Consider the following 17,807-nt stretch of genomic DNA (forward strand, 5'->3'; position numbering starts at 1 on the left):
TGGCGAATATATCTGTAACCCCTCTAAATATTACTATAAAAATTAAAAAATAAAAATTAAAAGAAGTTGCTCAGGATCATATTCAGCTCTGTTGGAAGGCAACTGTAACATTTTTAGCTATTGCATGGCTTTATAAAACTGGACCCATCAAGAAAATTCACTGGCAATAAACCAAAGAATTAGAACATTAATTATAAGTAAAGCATTAGAGAACAAGAGTGATTTAGTATCCCAATTACATTTTAGAGTTATCACTCATGCTGGAATGCTAACAATGAAAAAATATCAGGGGTGATAGAAGCCAGTATCCCTACCAAACATTTATCTATTCATAGTATTTATCTACCTAACTGTATATTTCTGCCAGTTTCTGAAATCTTGCAAAATTCTCTGAAACTCTTCAATTCCCACATTTCCACCTGCAAGGATAGTATCTGTAGTACCAGCAAAAGACTTGCTAATTTCCGGCTTTATATTGGTCTCAGCATTTGTTTCTATTTTCATTTCCTCTGACTTGTAATAAAAAAAATGGCATGCCTTGGAAATCACAATTATCTCTTTCCTTTGAGATGGAAATTACAGCCCAAGACATTTAAACTAGGTAAACTGGTGAATTTGATAATGGTGAAAATTTCAAAGTGAAGTAAAGATGGTTTTCTTTCCGGTATCATGCATTTTTATTACACATTTTTTTGAACATCAACATTTCACTGACATAAATCATTTTCCCAGAGACTGTAATATTGAACTCTTCAAAGTGACCAAATTTCTAGAGTTGATGTACATATTTTTATTATTATTTATCTTTTAGTATTTAGTATAACAGGCTGTTTGTACTATCATGCTTTTAGGTCACTTTTGGTAGTTTTTTCATAGTAGATAAAAGTTCTCTGTGGAAGATGTAAGTGTGCATACATATTTTTATAGCCAAAGAACCTAACAGTGAATCACCCTACCAGGTAGAATACAGTCTGCTCTACTGAGCCCGTGAAGGGCAGGCCTAACAATTGATAGCTGGACAATGGAAATGCACTCACTCATTCTTGGGAAAACACAGAACAGGTCCTTGTGTATGGATCATAATTTTATAGCTGATACAAATTAACATACAGATAAGACAAAATCCTTCCCCATCTCCCAATAATTTTTAATTTTCAAGTAGAGAGCATCTCTACTTGGCGCTCATGTGGTCTTAATTTCACTCTCTGAAAATCCCATGGTATACAACCTACTTCCCCAAATTAATATTTCCTTGAAATGAAAGAAAACCTTTTTAAAAAATCCTAACACAATTTGTCACAATGTAATACATCTTCAAACCTCGGATGATAGGAAAAAGTATTCCTTCATATTTAAATTTAGGAAAAGTCAGTCTTTGAGCAAGAGTAATTCAACTTTGGCTAGCAGGATGGCGCATATCTATAATAGCGGTGGCTGGCACAGTGACAATCAGGAGAATCACAGTTCAAAGCCAGCTTGGACAAAATGTCACTGACACTTCACCTCACCCAAAAAGCTGTGTGTGGTGCTGTAATCTCATCCACATGGAGAGATGAAGGTTAAGGATTAAGCTAAAGATTGGCCCTAAGGACAAATATGAAAAGTAACTAAAGCAAATTGTAAAAAGTGTTCCAAGGAAAATGGATTGGGATGTAGTGCCAATCATAGAGCAGCCACCTAGGAAGTGTAAGATCTTCTTGAATCAAATCTCAGTACCATGAAAAGAAAACTGAAAAATAATAAAGGAATGCCAGGTACCTGTAATCCTATCTCCTCAGGATGCTGAGATCTAAGGATCTTGGGTGTAAGCTAGCCTGAGCAGGAAAGTCTGTGACATTCTTATCTCAAATAAACTACTCAGAAAAGGCTGGAAGTGGTGCTGTAGCTCCGGTGGTAGAACGCTAGCCTTGAGCAAAAGAAGCTCATGAAAAAGTTCATAGACAACACCCAGGCCCTGAGTTCAAACCCCGAAGTCAGCAAAATATTAATTTAAAAAAAAAGAAAGGAAAAAAATCAATGTTTTTTCCCACTACCTTCAAATATCTTTTTTGTTTGCATTCAATGGCTTTTACATAGACAGAAACCAAAGCCTCCGACTTCCACTTTCACATTTTCAAATGAAAAGATATCCCAGTCCCTAGTAACACATCTTAATTGCTTCATCGTATTTTTATAGAGCACCTGAATTGCTCAGAAACAGCTTAATTAAAATGCTGCTTGTTTTATAGTTACCAGAAATGCAAAAGCACATATCCTGCAACACAATCAATCATATTCTTTCTTTGCTGCTGACTCAAAGACAGCAAAGGCTCAGCAGATTAATAAGGCCCTGGAAGGTCTAAGCACCTTCAGAATTCCGATGTGTGCATCTTCCTGGACCTGCACCTCTTGCAAACCCTTAACAGGTCTTTCCTTGAATTCACTGAATCATTTAATGAATCATTGGTCATAACATATTTTGTGGCCTGACTCTACATTCACCAATTTTGCCTATTATGAAAGAAAGAGAATTTTCAGCCAAGCAGCAGTTATCATTAGGCACAATTTTACATTGCATTTGCACTTGATTTCACTATCAATTTCAAGTAAGAGTTATTGGGAAACTAAAAGACATAGTTTTGAATCCTAATTCAAGGCAAGTATGATGTGTATCCTCGATTAACTCATTTGTTTACTTGTTCTTATTTGTCTTTCTAAATGAAGTAGATTCCTTATTAGAAATGAATGATATAATAAAACTTTTATCCTTGCATGGCTGTCAGGGAGAGAGTGATACAGAATGTAAGAGGACTTATCTGGGAAAGCTGTTCTTGTAGTAACTGGGCATATCACCTGTGTAGAAAAATCTTAGGAATTTCTATACTGATCTAGTAGCTTACCACAGGACATTTGCAAATGTGTCAGTTTGACTCCACATTTTTCACAATAATGTTGGGATTTTTCCAACCCAATAATGTTGTTTTAAAAGGAGTGAAAGGAATAAAAAAAGAGAGGGTGTATTGGAAAAAAGTAGTATAATTAATTCAGAAGAAAAACACTTATTTATATAACTGTAACCTCTCTGCGCATCATCTTTATAACAACAATAAAAAATGAATGAAAGGGAAAAAAAGAAAAGAGACCAAGACAGAGAGAGATGGAGAGCATGTTGACACACTTAAAAGTCTATACCATAACTTATTTCTTTTATGGGAATAAAAATTTATTTCAAAAGAAAACTCTGTACATTGAACTTTACTCCATTATTTACCTAAATCTATAATAAATCTCATTGGTTCAACCATTTACCATATATTCAAGACATGTATAATGAAGCTTTACTATGTTTCTGGCACAGTAGGGGTCAGATTTTACTGCTTTTAGTAGTAGACCTTATTTAGAAGATAAAGATACAAGATATAGAATATAGGATAGGCTATAAATGATGTGATCCTCATAGTAAGAATATAATTTTAAACATTAAACTCTGTATGTTTGGGAGAGAATATCTATAAAGATAATTTCTAACCAACACAATCCTGTGTTAAATTTCCTGCTTTGAACAAAACACTTGCTTTGATTTGTTTAATATGCCAGGACACAAAGAGACACATAGAGCCACACAATATCAGAGGCAAACAGTGAGTGACTCTCCTCTCCTCTCCTGGAAAACTCGTGCATTATGAATCATCATACTATTTACCCACTTTCCCTCAAAACATCATCCTCCCTCCACACACAAATATTCTTGAGAGAACTCAATGAGGTAACAGAGAAGGAAAAAGTAAAATACCCCACGTTTAGGTTTCAGAACTACATGCTTCAGTTTTTTAAAAAACAGAATACTTAATCATTAGTGTAAACTACCTCTAGTGGAACAGGTAGTACTTTCAGGTAAAATATTCACCCGAGTGTGTGGGATTGAGAACAGAGTGTGAAGTGGTAGCTACCAATGGCTGCATCCACATAGATGGAAAGGCCATGTAATGACAGGAATAAAAGGGGATAAGGAGCAAACACCAAAGAATGGCTGGGATCACCCAGCCAAAAGTAAGGAGAAATTGTCCCCCAAATCTTTCAGAAACCCTGTGGTCTTGATTTCAGATTTCCACTTTCCAAGAATACATTTCTCTTTCCAAAACAGCAAGTTGGTGGTAATTACAGCGATCTAAGGAAAGTAATAGGCAAATGCTTCTTCATAGTATTCACTGCATAAAGATAAGAACCTGCATAAGAAATATCATTGCAATGTGAAGCATGTGACTCTAAATGTGCTGTGTGATTTTTAGAAACATACCAGGAAACCAAAACTTCATATAAGATAAGAGCATTTTCTTTAAGTCTCTTGTCTTTCTAATGTATTTTATTATATATACTTTTTGTTGCTACCTAATAAAACCAGCCATTGTCTGTCTGTAAAGCCTTTTGCCTTTGTTATGCATTTTAGAAGTCCATAAGCATTCAGGTAGCAATACTCCACTGAATTCTTCTCAAACTTATAGTTTCTGTTGTCCACCATTGCTTCTCCTCTTGTTCTGAAGAGTTTCCATTCCAGCTCACTTCACATTCCTCCACATTCTTTTCTTTCTCTTCTCATTCTGTATGCTGTCAGTTGTCCTACCATTCTGCCTTACTCGTCACTACTTATAGTAATAATATCTACATTTTCCTGCACTTTCTATAGTGTTTTTTACTTAACATTATCTTCTTAATTTGCCTCTAGCATTACTGTCATCCTATCTTGCTTCATCTTGCAGAAATGTTCATTTCCCACTTCATTTTTACTACCAATTTAGATGAGGGAAAACACTATGCAAATCTCTTCTTTACCCCTATTAAATCAATTTTTATATGCTTCTTTATTTTTTCCAAAAGCAATCATCAACTTCCTAAGCATATTACATAGTATGCTCATTTGACCTTCTCTATAACTCTATAAAATGGATACTCCTTTCTAAAGAAACAGGAAAATCGAAGTAAGATAGTATTCTGTTACACATTAAGTGACAACTCAGAATTTTTCTGCTGGCACTTGGCACTTGGTGTTTTGGTATGTTATTGGTTCATTGGTAATTTTTTGGGTAGAAACGGAGGTGAGACAGAGACACACAATTTTATTCTGTAGAATCCTAGTTAAGACAGAAATAAAAGGCAAACATTCCAGAAGAAAACATGCTCTCTTACTGTTCCCAAATTCCCAACCACTTACTTATACCAAAACAAACTTAATTTATTCCTATTTATCTATTCTACCACATGTATGAAGTTTTCTCTTTCTCTTAGCCTTCTTACTCCAAAGCTAAACTAGATTTTTTTTACAGATAATATTTTCTTCAAAGCAGTTTTTCAAATAGAGAAAAATTAATTCCCTCTATGGAGAGCTGAATAATTTCTTTTGTACCCCATTCCCAAGGACTTGACCCCAATAGTAGCCATCAAAAAGGTGAGGAATGACTGCATTTGCTTTTGCATTTTATTTTTTCCTCCTCTCTTTTCTATATTTGCCTTTATATTCCAAGTGGATTGTCTGTGGTTTACAGCAGGTATAGTTTGAGATGTGTGCTTCCTTTGTCATCATGTTTAGAAAGGTCAACAGCCTTTCTTTTTGAAGAGCTTTCTTACTAGCACTGGCAGATTCTCTTTGAAACCTGGTACTCTGCATGATATACACTGTGTATAAGTTCACAAACAAAGTCTTATTGATCTAGTAGTCCCTCATTCTGCAAAGCTAAGGAATTATTTAGCTCTTTCATAGCTGTCTATGAATTTCAATGAATATTTGCATAACCAGTTATGTAAATGCTTTTTCAATCTCCCCAAAGGATTTTTGAGGGACATTTCACTGTGTCTTACCACTATTGGTATTTTCTTGCACTCTATGGCTTGATTACTAAATACATGAATGAATGAATAAATATTACCTAAACCTACCCTATCATGTTTGCTTCATTTGTTCAAGAGATTTTGTGCTTAAATTTTTAGCCCCTTAGCTTCCTTGAGTAACTGCTCATCTTTTAAGATTAATGTAACTCTTGATATTACAAAATTAATAATTCCTTAATTTGACTGGACATAAGAGTCACAAACAAAAACAAATCCTCTATAACCATGGAAAGAAGAAAAATCAGAGATGTCTTGTAATTAAACCCTTTGGAGATAAGTAGAACGGACTTCTACCACACTAGTAAGAAACATTCTCTCCAATAGTTCTGTTCTTCAGTATGAGATACAAAAGTTAGGAACTTTTATCAGATTTTTGAATTCATAGTAGTAGATTACAATAGTTTTTTGTAAGTAATAAAGGTTGTCTTGAGTCATGGTATCTGGTATATCCTGTCATCTCTCAGTCATACCATGGCAAAAGAGCTTAAACTTGTTTAACAGACAAGAAGTAAATGTATAGTAACTTCATTTATTTTCTTCTAGTTTGCAAAATAGATTAACTTAATGTGTAACATAAAATGGGTTCCAATGACATTTTATTATTAAAATGGAAAAGCCTGATATATTTAGCAACTTTTTCTAATGCTAAATCATTATTTAGTGTTTTTCTTAACTGCTAATAGCTTTCCATTAATAGTCAAAAGACAGCCAATTATAAATTTCTACTTCTAGAATACATTAACTAAATAGCAATTGCCTAAGAATAGATTTGAAAATCTAAAATGAAGCAATAATTGAAGAGTTTGAAAAGCCAGTGTAAATTGAGAAAAAAATTGAAGGACTGAATCGGACATCCAGCAAATAAAGCGTGCTGTTGACTAAATGCAAAACAGGGCACATCAGACAGGGTGACTAGAGAAGCAGAGACACAGAGCTTGCTGAGAATGGAAGAGCAGGATCTTTAAACAAGAATTATCCTCAGTAAGCTCACTGACAGTAAAAATCTATCTGACAATGTAGAATGAAAAACATTAGAAGAGAAAGCCTCACAGTATAGGAATGGAACCTGATGATGATTGATTTAGGCCAAATTATTAAAATGGTGAGTGTGAATGATATCATGAAGCTATGCTTATTTCAAGATGTGACTAATATTAGATATCTAAAGTTCATATCTAATATTTTTAGGTCAATTTTAAAAATACAGTAAAAAAGTAGTATACAGGACAAATTAAATCTCAAAATCTGGAGACTGTCACTGTCTGCCTTTCAAGCTTTCCTCCTGCAAAAGGATACGGTAAGAATGCTTTAGTCAGTGGCTGGGGTAAAAATTAAATGAGTTACGTGATATGATGAGTAGTTTTTAAGGTTAAAGTGACTAAACTCAGGAGTATTTAAAACACTGCATTGTTAGCATTTTCCAGTGTGTTTCCAGAGGTTAGGTTTCTTTGTTTTGTTTGTTTCGGTTTGGTTTGGGGAATTTTGCTTTTGTTTTTGTTTTTGTTTTATTCTGAGTAGACTAGTTAGAAAATTTCTAGCCTCAATGTGGTCAGGAAGCATCCACACAGTTGAGAAAACAACAAATGCAGTGCTGGAGTCGATTCTAGTTCTGATCTCTTAGACAATAAAACCCCAGACTCTCTCAGCCTCTTGAATTCACAAGCCTACAATTATGAAGTCAGAATTACACTATCAGTTTCCATATTCTAAGTCTTTTAGATCTGGACCTAATTCAAAGGTGTCTCAAGGTGTCTTTAGGCAGCAATCATCCTATCTCAAATATTCTCAACCTGTATAATTGTGTAAGTTGATTTCCCTAATAAATCCCCTTTTATCCATCTATATATGTATGCAATTGGCTTCATCTGTTTGAAGAACCCTGACTAACACAAATGAGTTAGAGTACTTTTTCCACAAAGTAAGCCCTCAGTAAGTGATAGCAATTAGTTGTAGCAGGTACAAGCAGCTAAAGAGTAATGTGTCAAGATAACTTAGGTGCACATAACAGAAAATCGCTATCTAGTTGTAACAATAGGGAAATTTAAATCACTTGTGTTAGGTAGAATAATAGATCCCCAAAGAGGCCTGTGTTATATATAATCCTAAGAAATTTGGATAAGATAATTACATAATAAATGGGATTAAAATAGTACATGGAATAGGAGTTGCTAATCAGCTGAATTTGAGATGAGGTAAATATCCTGGGTTATATAGGTGAGTCAGTATTATCACAAATTATCTTTTAATTTGTCTTTTGTTATAGGACATTCAGCCAGGAACATGTTGATGAGGGAGGAAGACCTTATCTTCCTTTACAGCAATAAGGGCCAAGAGCCTCTCTAGAAATAGTAAGGATGATATAGGACAGAACACATAAGGTACTTTTCAGGATAACCTTTCCAATTCCTATTTCCATTCCACTTCTCTTTAGTTATAGTTCTCCTTCTACCTTTTACTTTATATTTGGCTCTGGGTACTTTTCTACTTGTACTGCCCTTTGACTAGACATTAAAAAGTAATGACAATATTCTAAATAAAAGCTCTCTAGGTGATAATCAGAAGAGTTCAATTATTTAATATACATTTTGAGCCCTATTATATATCAGGCATTCTTCTATGATCCATGAACATAAAGCAAATTTATTTCATTTATTGTACTAAATCATTCATTACTTGATTAATCTATATATTCTTGCATGTCTCTTCTTGGTTTTATCCTAAAACAGAAGGAAACCAAATCAATCTTCAGAGGAGCTTACACAGTGTAAATCAGTTATTAAAACATTGATGTGTTACTGTGTGTTCATGGAGAACTTGAAATTTCAGGCAAAGATACTATCAAGTATCATGTCAGCACCATGTCTATGAACATTTTTGTGGCATCTTTAGTTGTCCAACTTTCAGGCAATTCATACTCCTTTCCAAAATGTCACCATAAAACAAAGCCTTTTGAGCTTTGGCCTTCTCAATATCTTCGTAGCTGCTGAGCCAGTCTTTGGTGATGCAGCAAGAACTATCACAAGGAGCCTAGTAATATATGTCACAAGAATATACATTATTTTATCTTGCAACAAATTCCCCCATGAATATGTATTAGAATCATCTCAGCAGTCAACAAAGTGTTCTTGTTAGTGAGTCTGTTTCCAAGAGGTCTAATATATGTCACAAATGGAAGCAGCCCTAACAAAAATGTGTGTTCATCTACTGCACAATTTTAGCACTATTTGCCATAATTCTAGTAGTTGAGCAGGTATTTGGAAACCAAGTTACATCTTTGTAATGTAATGTTTAAATCTTCAGGCTCTGAGGCAGTATTTTAGGACTGAGAGTAATGTTAGGGATCAATAAATCTTTTAAACAATAAAGTGAAATTTTAAAGTTGGATAAGACCTTTATATGGGCCAATATGATGACATGGGAAACAACAGTTGGAAATTAGAATCTTAAGGGCAACTTAAGAAAGAAAACATATTTCTCTTGAGTGTGAATAAGAAAATGCTCAGTATGATAGTTACTGAGGAAATGGGAACAATTACACTAACTCTGTTTTCTTGTACTGATGGTAAATTATCTTTAAGGTTAGAGATCTCCTTTTACAGATGTTAGTATATAATAGCTTCAAAAATGGAAGTTCCTTGATATCCCTGTAGTAAATTAAGGGTGCAAAAACACTGTCATTATTACACAGGACATCAAAAGCAACATATCTTCTATTAAACTGTATGTGCACAGATTTTCCAAGCTAAAACTGTCTTGCACTTTTTAAGTTCTTTTTTAATTGTAATTAATATAAGGGTTACAATTATATTCACCAGATAGTAGGTGCATTACTTCTCACACATTGATACCCCTTCTCATGTGTTTGTCCCCATTTTCCACCTCCTATCCCCTTCCAATCATCTCGTTTTTCCCTCTTCCTTTCCTATTTCAAATAAACAAATAAACATATATACAATATACCAGATAACAAGGTAAGATACTTTAACAATATGAGAATAACCAAGGGGCAACAAAAGAGATGAGAAATAACGTATTATATTAAGAACAACATTCACACACTATAAAAGAAAGGACCTCCGGGATATGGAAACAAGAGCTGTATAATGTGATTGAATAATACTTTTGAACACAAAATTCTGAATCTATCATCATCTAGCAATTTCAATCAGTTAGCAAATGCATCTTACCCAAGATCATGGATTGCCAAACTTTACCAAATAAGACATCTGTTTTTAACAAGGAGTTCTTTAAGTAGTAATGCCACCATGAAATAATCCAAAATTAATAAAAATACATCTTAAAAAGCTTGGAAGGTTAAAAATATAATAAAAAAGTATTTAACCAAATACTGTCCATATGTAAACCAATGTGGCTATTAAATATTTGAAGAACAAACAAGTCTTTGTGGAAATCTCTCCAAGATTTTTCAACAGATATGGCCTCTCAACTATTCCCTAAAATTGGATTGTGTCTAGTAAAAGTGCTATTGGCATTTAAAATATCAACTCACTTGTCTTCAAATAAAGTTCTTTGCTTTAAATATAAATTTTATGTTAGATATATGAATCCAAATATTCTTAGCTCATCTGTATATTGATTGTTTATATATTGCGTTAATAAGCTGAGTTGTTAAATGACAACATCTTTATGCAACTACTTAAAGGTAATTTTTTAAAGGAAAGAAAAACCTTTAAGGTATTTTTCTAAGCCCTTTGTTGTGGGGAAATTTTTCTCCTCCTGCTTTTCTTTTTTTTTTTTTTTCAGTCCTGGGCCTTGAACTCAGGGCCAGGGCAGTGTCCTTGAAAATATTTTGCTCAAGGTTAGAGCTCTGCCACTTGACCCACAGCAACACCTCTGGCTTTTTCTGTGTATGTGGTACCAAGGAATCAAACCCAAGACTTTGTGCATGCTAGGTGAGCAATAAATCACTATGCTACCCTCCTGGCTTCCTACTGCTTTTTCCAGTGTTTCTTCACATGTCCTCAATTACTTCCTTATCAAACATAAATGTATCCAATCTCAGCCAAAGGCTGGAAGAGATTGCTTTTGCAGGCCAGGATCTAGAGATCACTCAGTATAACTGTCATAAGACTTCAGGACTCTGTTGGCATTTTACCATCTAACCACAGCTGACAACTGCTTGCAGGCAGTAAGAATGGGGCAATCTTCTGCCTTTTCTTGTTTATATTCCTTTTGAATGGAATGAACATCCTTTTCTATTTGTTACCTAATATCTTAAAACTAATATTTCTTACATATTGCTTTGTTTCCTGTCTTTTAAAGTGGGAAATAAATCTTTTCCAAGATGCTTGGCAATGGTCAGAACCTAAATGTGGTTTGAGTAATGCACTAGAATAAAAATTTGCAATATAAGACTCATATGTTTGTGTTATAAATGGGTCAGTCAGTAAATAAAATATTTATCCTTTAAGAGCTGGAGCTTTCTTTACATTTCAGTTCATTTGTAAAGGAAATCCCTGACATTCTGCTTCCAAATGATTCATTTATTGGATTGATAAACTTTCCCTTTAGGAAGCACAATGTGCTAGGTGCCGAGATGCTAACTGACATTAAAATTAAAAGTGTAAGAATATTACAGCACTTCGTTTTCCCAACCAATTGTTGAAAGACAAAGGTATATAGAATGTGAAAATCACGAAAGAAAAATTAAGTATTAAAAGAAGAAAAAAAGGCAACACTTAACTATGGACAGTGGAAAAGGGTTTGGGGGGCCCAGTTTTAACACACTGAATGGAAAAGGTAATTTCAAATGATAATCATTCTAGGGATTTTCAGGGCAAGACTTATTTCTTCACATGACACCACTTCCTTTTTCAATGAATACCCTTTACTGATTCACTTACATAATAATTAGCAGACCATGATTTTCCATCTCCCACAGTTATACCTTGTCTGATTTGTCTGAAATATTTGAACAAACAAAACAATCTGTGGATAATAGGTAAAAACTCTAAAATAAAATATTTCCAAATTGCCATCTTTATTCAAATTTTAATTTTTAAGGGACTAATTTTGGAATAGTGGAACCTCGAAAATTTAGGAAGCAAAGAGTAAACATTATGTACAAAAAATCTAAACAACAGGTCCAGTGCATGTAAAAATAGTAGGGATAAATGGCATTTAAATTACACATGAATGCTATGAATATATTTAATTTTTAATTTTATGGGGGATATTAGTAGAAAGCAACATTTTTCAAATTTTCTCTCAGAATTCATATGGATTATGCATAAATTTCCTTAAAGGTAGATGACTGATCTCTCCCAAATACTCAAGCTAAAGTCCCAGAGCTCTACTTTCTATGAGGGCAATTAATTAATATTATTTTCTATTTATTTAGATATTGTTATACTAACAAAGAGAAACTAATTATTAGTCTAATACTCCAAAATGTATGAATTAAATTGATTACTAATAAATAAATTTTCAACACAATAATATATTTCAAAACAGGATCCTCTGTTGTTTGTGAAAACGTAGCAATCATCCCACAATAGAAATCATTCTCTGGGGGTGTGGGAGTGACCTTTATGTGTAAAAGTGATATCAGGATAGATGAAGAATACCCCAAATACATGGATGTTAACTGAATTACGGTTTCTTGTAGACCACAGAAAAACTTTTACATAATTTGAATGAAAATTCTCCATTAACAAAATCTTCAGAAATTTACCAAATTCTTTAACATGCGATGAAAACGACTTACATTGTTAACATCCATAATAATAGAATCTAGCTACTGTCTCTATTTTCTTCTATGTCATGTTCATGCACCTTTCGAAAGCCACTGTCAGACAGCCTGCATTTCACAGTGATATGTTATGCAACCTTCAAGACAAGCTTCATAGTTCTTACCTTAGGAAGACTAATCTATTACCACAAATTAAGTTCATTTCCTTAGTTTCTTTGTGCCATTAGCATTTTCACTATGTTTTATTATAGCATGTTATTATCTCACCAAATAATTGCAAGAATTTCCTATAATTCTAATAATAGCAATGTACTGAGAGGGTAGAAACTATGTTTTGTTCAGTTTTGCTTCTGGGCCATTATAACAATTCTATGCATACCAGACACACAATGAACTACATTTTATATTAGCTTAATGATGGAGCTAACAGAAGTGGAAAAATTCAATGATGGGGACAGTCAGGGAGGAATAAACTAATATAAGGGTGTAGTGCTGAAAGACTTCAAAGGGAATTGGGACTATAGAAGCAATGTGATAAAAATATTTTATTAGTTGATTTAGATTAAATTCACAATTAAATGATCCAATATTTTTAATAAAAAAATCTATAGGAAGCAAGGTAAATTTTTAGAATGACCAATATCATCCATGTGAATTTTCCTTAATATGAGTTCTGCTGTTGAAGGAAGTCCTTTCCTTTAGTTTGCACACTGAAAGCATTTTTATTTTATTACCTACAGCCTTCTTTTGTGGTTAAGATGAGCTATCACAGTCCAATTTTCTTCCAATTGCTTAGTACAAAGCAGTTCTCCTACAGGCTGCTTTTAAAGATTAAAGCATAGAACTAATTTTATTAATGTGATTTTATTTTATATAACATCGTGCTTCAGAAAGCCTAAATTCTTCATGGGTATCAACTTTGTCTGCACAAAATTTAATTTACCAGTGGTACAACATAAAATTATCCTGGTTACCTGCACACAAAAGTGAGCAAGCATGCTTGCAGTTCATTTTTGCTGTGAGTCATCAAAGCTTCATAAGAAACTACAAAACTAGAGGAACTTGATTTCCTAACTGAGTTCAATTGTATCTATTTGTATTGCAAATAGTGCTCATATACATCTCATACAGCCTTTTTGTAGTGCTGTGACCTAAGTATGTCTTTCCCTTCTTTTTTTTTTTTTTTCCTTTTTTGGTCCTATGCAGGAAAAGGAGGGACAGACACTTTAGAATGAATTATTATCATGGAGGGAAGGTTTTGTTTCTAGGATTGAGGCTGTGTGATCTGTAATTAGACAGTTCTCATTCTGAATAGTTCACTTCTTCCCTGATATTTGAATTTATGATGCCAAGTTTAAGACTGAAATATAAGACAACATATAGGGCACAGAGAGTCAGAAGAAAATCATGAGGTACTTTGACAATATTAAGCTGGCATTCATTTATGCAAGAAATATTTGGCTTTGATTATCAAAATATTTTATTTCTTCTAAGCATTGGAAATCTAATGTGGGATATCCAGGTTTCTACTATCTGCTGAGAACTTTACTAAGCTATAGGCACAATCAAGACCTCAGATCTAACTCTTCGACTTGATGAGGTTATACTTGGATATAATAAAGGACAGAATTTAAGATATACAATATAAGAAGTTAATAGAAGTGAAACAAAGTAGACTAGATAGCTTGTGGGGATGAGAATTATGCATATTTAAATGAATTGATTTTCAAAAACAGTTTGTAAATTAAGCCATTGGAGAGTTCAAGTAATAAGAAAATTTTAGAATCCACAGCAAGAATGAACCACAAAATAGTATCACAAATTTCTTCACAAAACAAAGAGATGTAAACACTGCTTCAATGAATGTAAACTATGTAAATCTTTAGGCATTTATACAATGAGAACAAAGGAGGCTATTCTTAAGAGAGGACCACATGAGCAAACAGCTACAGCTATATACATCGGACTTATAAAATAGTATTTGTTGGAATGAACCCCAGGAAATGGAAACAATAGCTTCTTTTCCTTCTCTGTTGTTTTTCTTCTCATTTCTTTTCCTCTTCTTTGTTCCTTTATTTGTCTTTAAGGAGTGGGGCACAGAAATAGTGGGACAAAGAGTAATCAAATGCAAGGATACTCTCTAGATTCTATGTTGAAACTGAATTATCCAACTCTTAGTGGGACAGGAAGGAAAACTGGAAGAGAGGAGGGAAGGGATCATATTGTTCAAAAAGAAATGTACTTTTTATCTACTTATATAATCCCTCTGTACCCCTTTCCTATAATAGTAAATTTATTTTAAAAACTTAATTGGAAAGATGAAAGAAACAAAAACAGTTATTTGAAGCATTGCAACAATCTGAAAAACATTTGTTCCCTAAAGATTACTAGCTATTGTTGAACAAGAAATCTTTCCTAAACATTTCATTATCCCCTTTCCTTGCTCATGGTCCTGGAAAACAGCAGTCTAGAAATCCCTTTAGGGATCCCTTAAGGGAGTAGGACATGTAGGGAGTTCTTGCAAAGGCCCATCCCTAGAGAGGTATCATTGTTGGATTTACTGAGTGATTACTTGAAAATTCACTTTTATAGGACTTGACTCAAAGCTCAATCAGTGAAAATAGCCTTCCTTTTTTGTTATTGGTCAAAGCAATCTAAATTCATAAAAACAAGGCTTTCTGAGAAGGCAATAATATTTGAAATCAAAAGATGTTAAGAAAACTTCAAAGGAAAACCTTAGAAAAGAGAACTACTTAGCAGGGTCTGACAGACCCTTGGTAATTCATGAAGTCACATGGATCCCCCTTTAAGGAAAGCCCTTAAATTCTCTCATCCAGTGCCCCTAACTGACTTGAGGCTCTAGGCACTCAGGAAGAGAATGGTTAGGCAGAGTTGTAAGTGGTGGTTCTTTGCAGGCAGAGCCCAACAGGCATAAGATTCCCTCAAAAAAAAAAAAAATCTGAGAAACTCACTGATTCAAGACGTTGACATTTGAAGAAATCTCTGTTCAATCCATAACTGACTAAAGAAGCAGCCAAGTAAAGACTTTAGTGGCCAGACATAAAACAGACTAGAGATTTCACAAAATTAGTTTAAAAAAGATATTTGTCAAACTCATACCCCTAAAATATGAATAACCATTAGTGGGGTATTGAAAGGAGGATCGCTCATTTCCTAACTTACACTGTTGTGTTTTAAATATCTTGTGTTCAGCAATATGAAGACATGCAGGTAATGGAAAGGGTGAACCAGAAGTGAAAGAAAATAAAGTAATAAAGGTAATAAAACTGAATTTAAGAAAACCAAACCATTAGGATCACTATATGGTGACTTTAAGTGATTTATTATAAGTAAGCTCAAAGAAATAAGAGAAATAACATTAAAAATTATGAGCAAATTTCTCTGTCAAATAGTCTTGGTAAAGAAAAAAATATATTTATAAACATAAAGCAAATAAAATAATGATTAGAAAACTACCAGAAGTGAAATGATAAATTCATTAAAATATTTCAACAATATATTTGCACTGACGTAAGAAATAAAAGCTGGGTACTTGTAGCTTATGCATATAAACTTGCCTTTGGGGAGGTATGAGATTTGGGGATTAGGGTTTGAGAATAGTCTGAAAGGAAAAGGTTTCTCAATGGAAAGCTGGACAAGACAGGTCATTCATTCCTGTTATTCTACCCACAAGGAAGCCTAACATAGTTGGACTACACCTGATGCACATGATGGAAGTGAGATTCTGTCACAAAAATGATAAGCAAAAGTCAGGAGTTGACAGACATATAGCTCAGCAGTAAGAAGGTTTAGCAAGGCAAGACTCTGAGTTCAAAACTCTAGTACTATTCACTAAAAGAACAAAAGATAATCAGTAGAAACTTTGGGCTCTCCTAGCAGAGATTTACAATAGGGTAAAACCTAGATACATAAGTCCATACAGAATGATGCTAAATGAAAGGACCTCCAGGATATAGAAACAAAAGCCATATAATGAGTTATTGTTGTCCTTAATGCACTGTTATCTCAAATCTCTTTTGTTGTCCTTTGGTTGTCTCATATGGTTACAGCATTTTACAATATCTTACCTTGTAGTCTGATATACTGTGTATATGTTTACTTGGTTATTTGAAATAGAATAGGGGAGGGGGGGAAAACAAGATGACCGGCAGGGTGGGGGGAGGGAAATGGGGACCAAAACATGAGAAAGGATATCAATGTTTGTGAAGTAATGCACCTTCTATCTGGTGAATATAATGTAACCCTTCTATTAATTACAATTAAAAATGTATGAAATAAAAAGAACTTGAAGACACAGCATTTGAGAAACAGAGAGAAAAAGAAATGAAGAAAATAAGCAGTCTATATTGCTTTCCATAGTGGTTGAATGAGTTTGCACACCCACCAACAGTGTAGTAGTGATACCTTCTGGCCACATTCCCTCCAGCATCTTTGGTTATTCATTTTCCTAATCCTGGCCATTCTAACTGGAGTAAGGTGGAATCTTAGAGTTGTTTTGATTTGCATTGCTTTTATGACCAGAGATGTTGAGCATTTCTTCATGTGTCTATAGGCCATTTTTGTTTCTTCTTCAGAGAAGACTCTCTTTAAGTCTTTAGCCCATTGTTTAATGGGATGGTTGTTACTTTGGAGATTAGTTTTGGAGTGATTCAATTTTTTGAGCTGTTGATATATTTTAGATATGAGGCCATTGTCCGGTGTTTGGTTGGTGAAGATCTTTTCCCACTCTGTAGGCTTCCTAATTAGTTTACTAGCTATGTCCTTTGCCATACAAAAGCTCTGCAGTTTAATGCAGTCCCACTTATCCAGCCTTTCTCTTATTTGCTGTGATTGTTGGTCCTTATTAAGAAAGTTTCGACCTGTGCCAGGGAGGCCTCGTGTGTCTCCTATTCCTTCTTGTAAAGTTTTCAGAGTGTCAGCTTTTACCTCCAGGTCTTTGACCCATTTGGAGTTAATTCTAGTGCAGGGTGACAAAGAAGATTCCAACTTTAGTTTTCTGCAGGTTCTTAACCAGTTCTGCCAGCACCACTTGTTGAAGAGGCTGTCTTTCTTCCATTCTATTTTTTTGGCTCCCTTGTCAAAGATTAGGTGGCTATAGGTCTGTGGTTTAATATCTGGGTCCTTAGTTCTATTCCATTGGTCTTCAGGCCTGTTCTTGTACCAGTTCAGCATTTCCCCAACAATCCAGAAACTAGGGCATACTATATCCACT

This window comes from Megascapheus bottae, chromosome 3 (assembly GCF_031878675.1).
Source record: "Megascapheus bottae isolate mThoBot1 chromosome 3, mThoBot2.hap1, whole genome shotgun sequence".
Taxonomy (NCBI): Eukaryota; Metazoa; Chordata; class Mammalia; order Rodentia; family Geomyidae; genus Megascapheus; species Megascapheus bottae.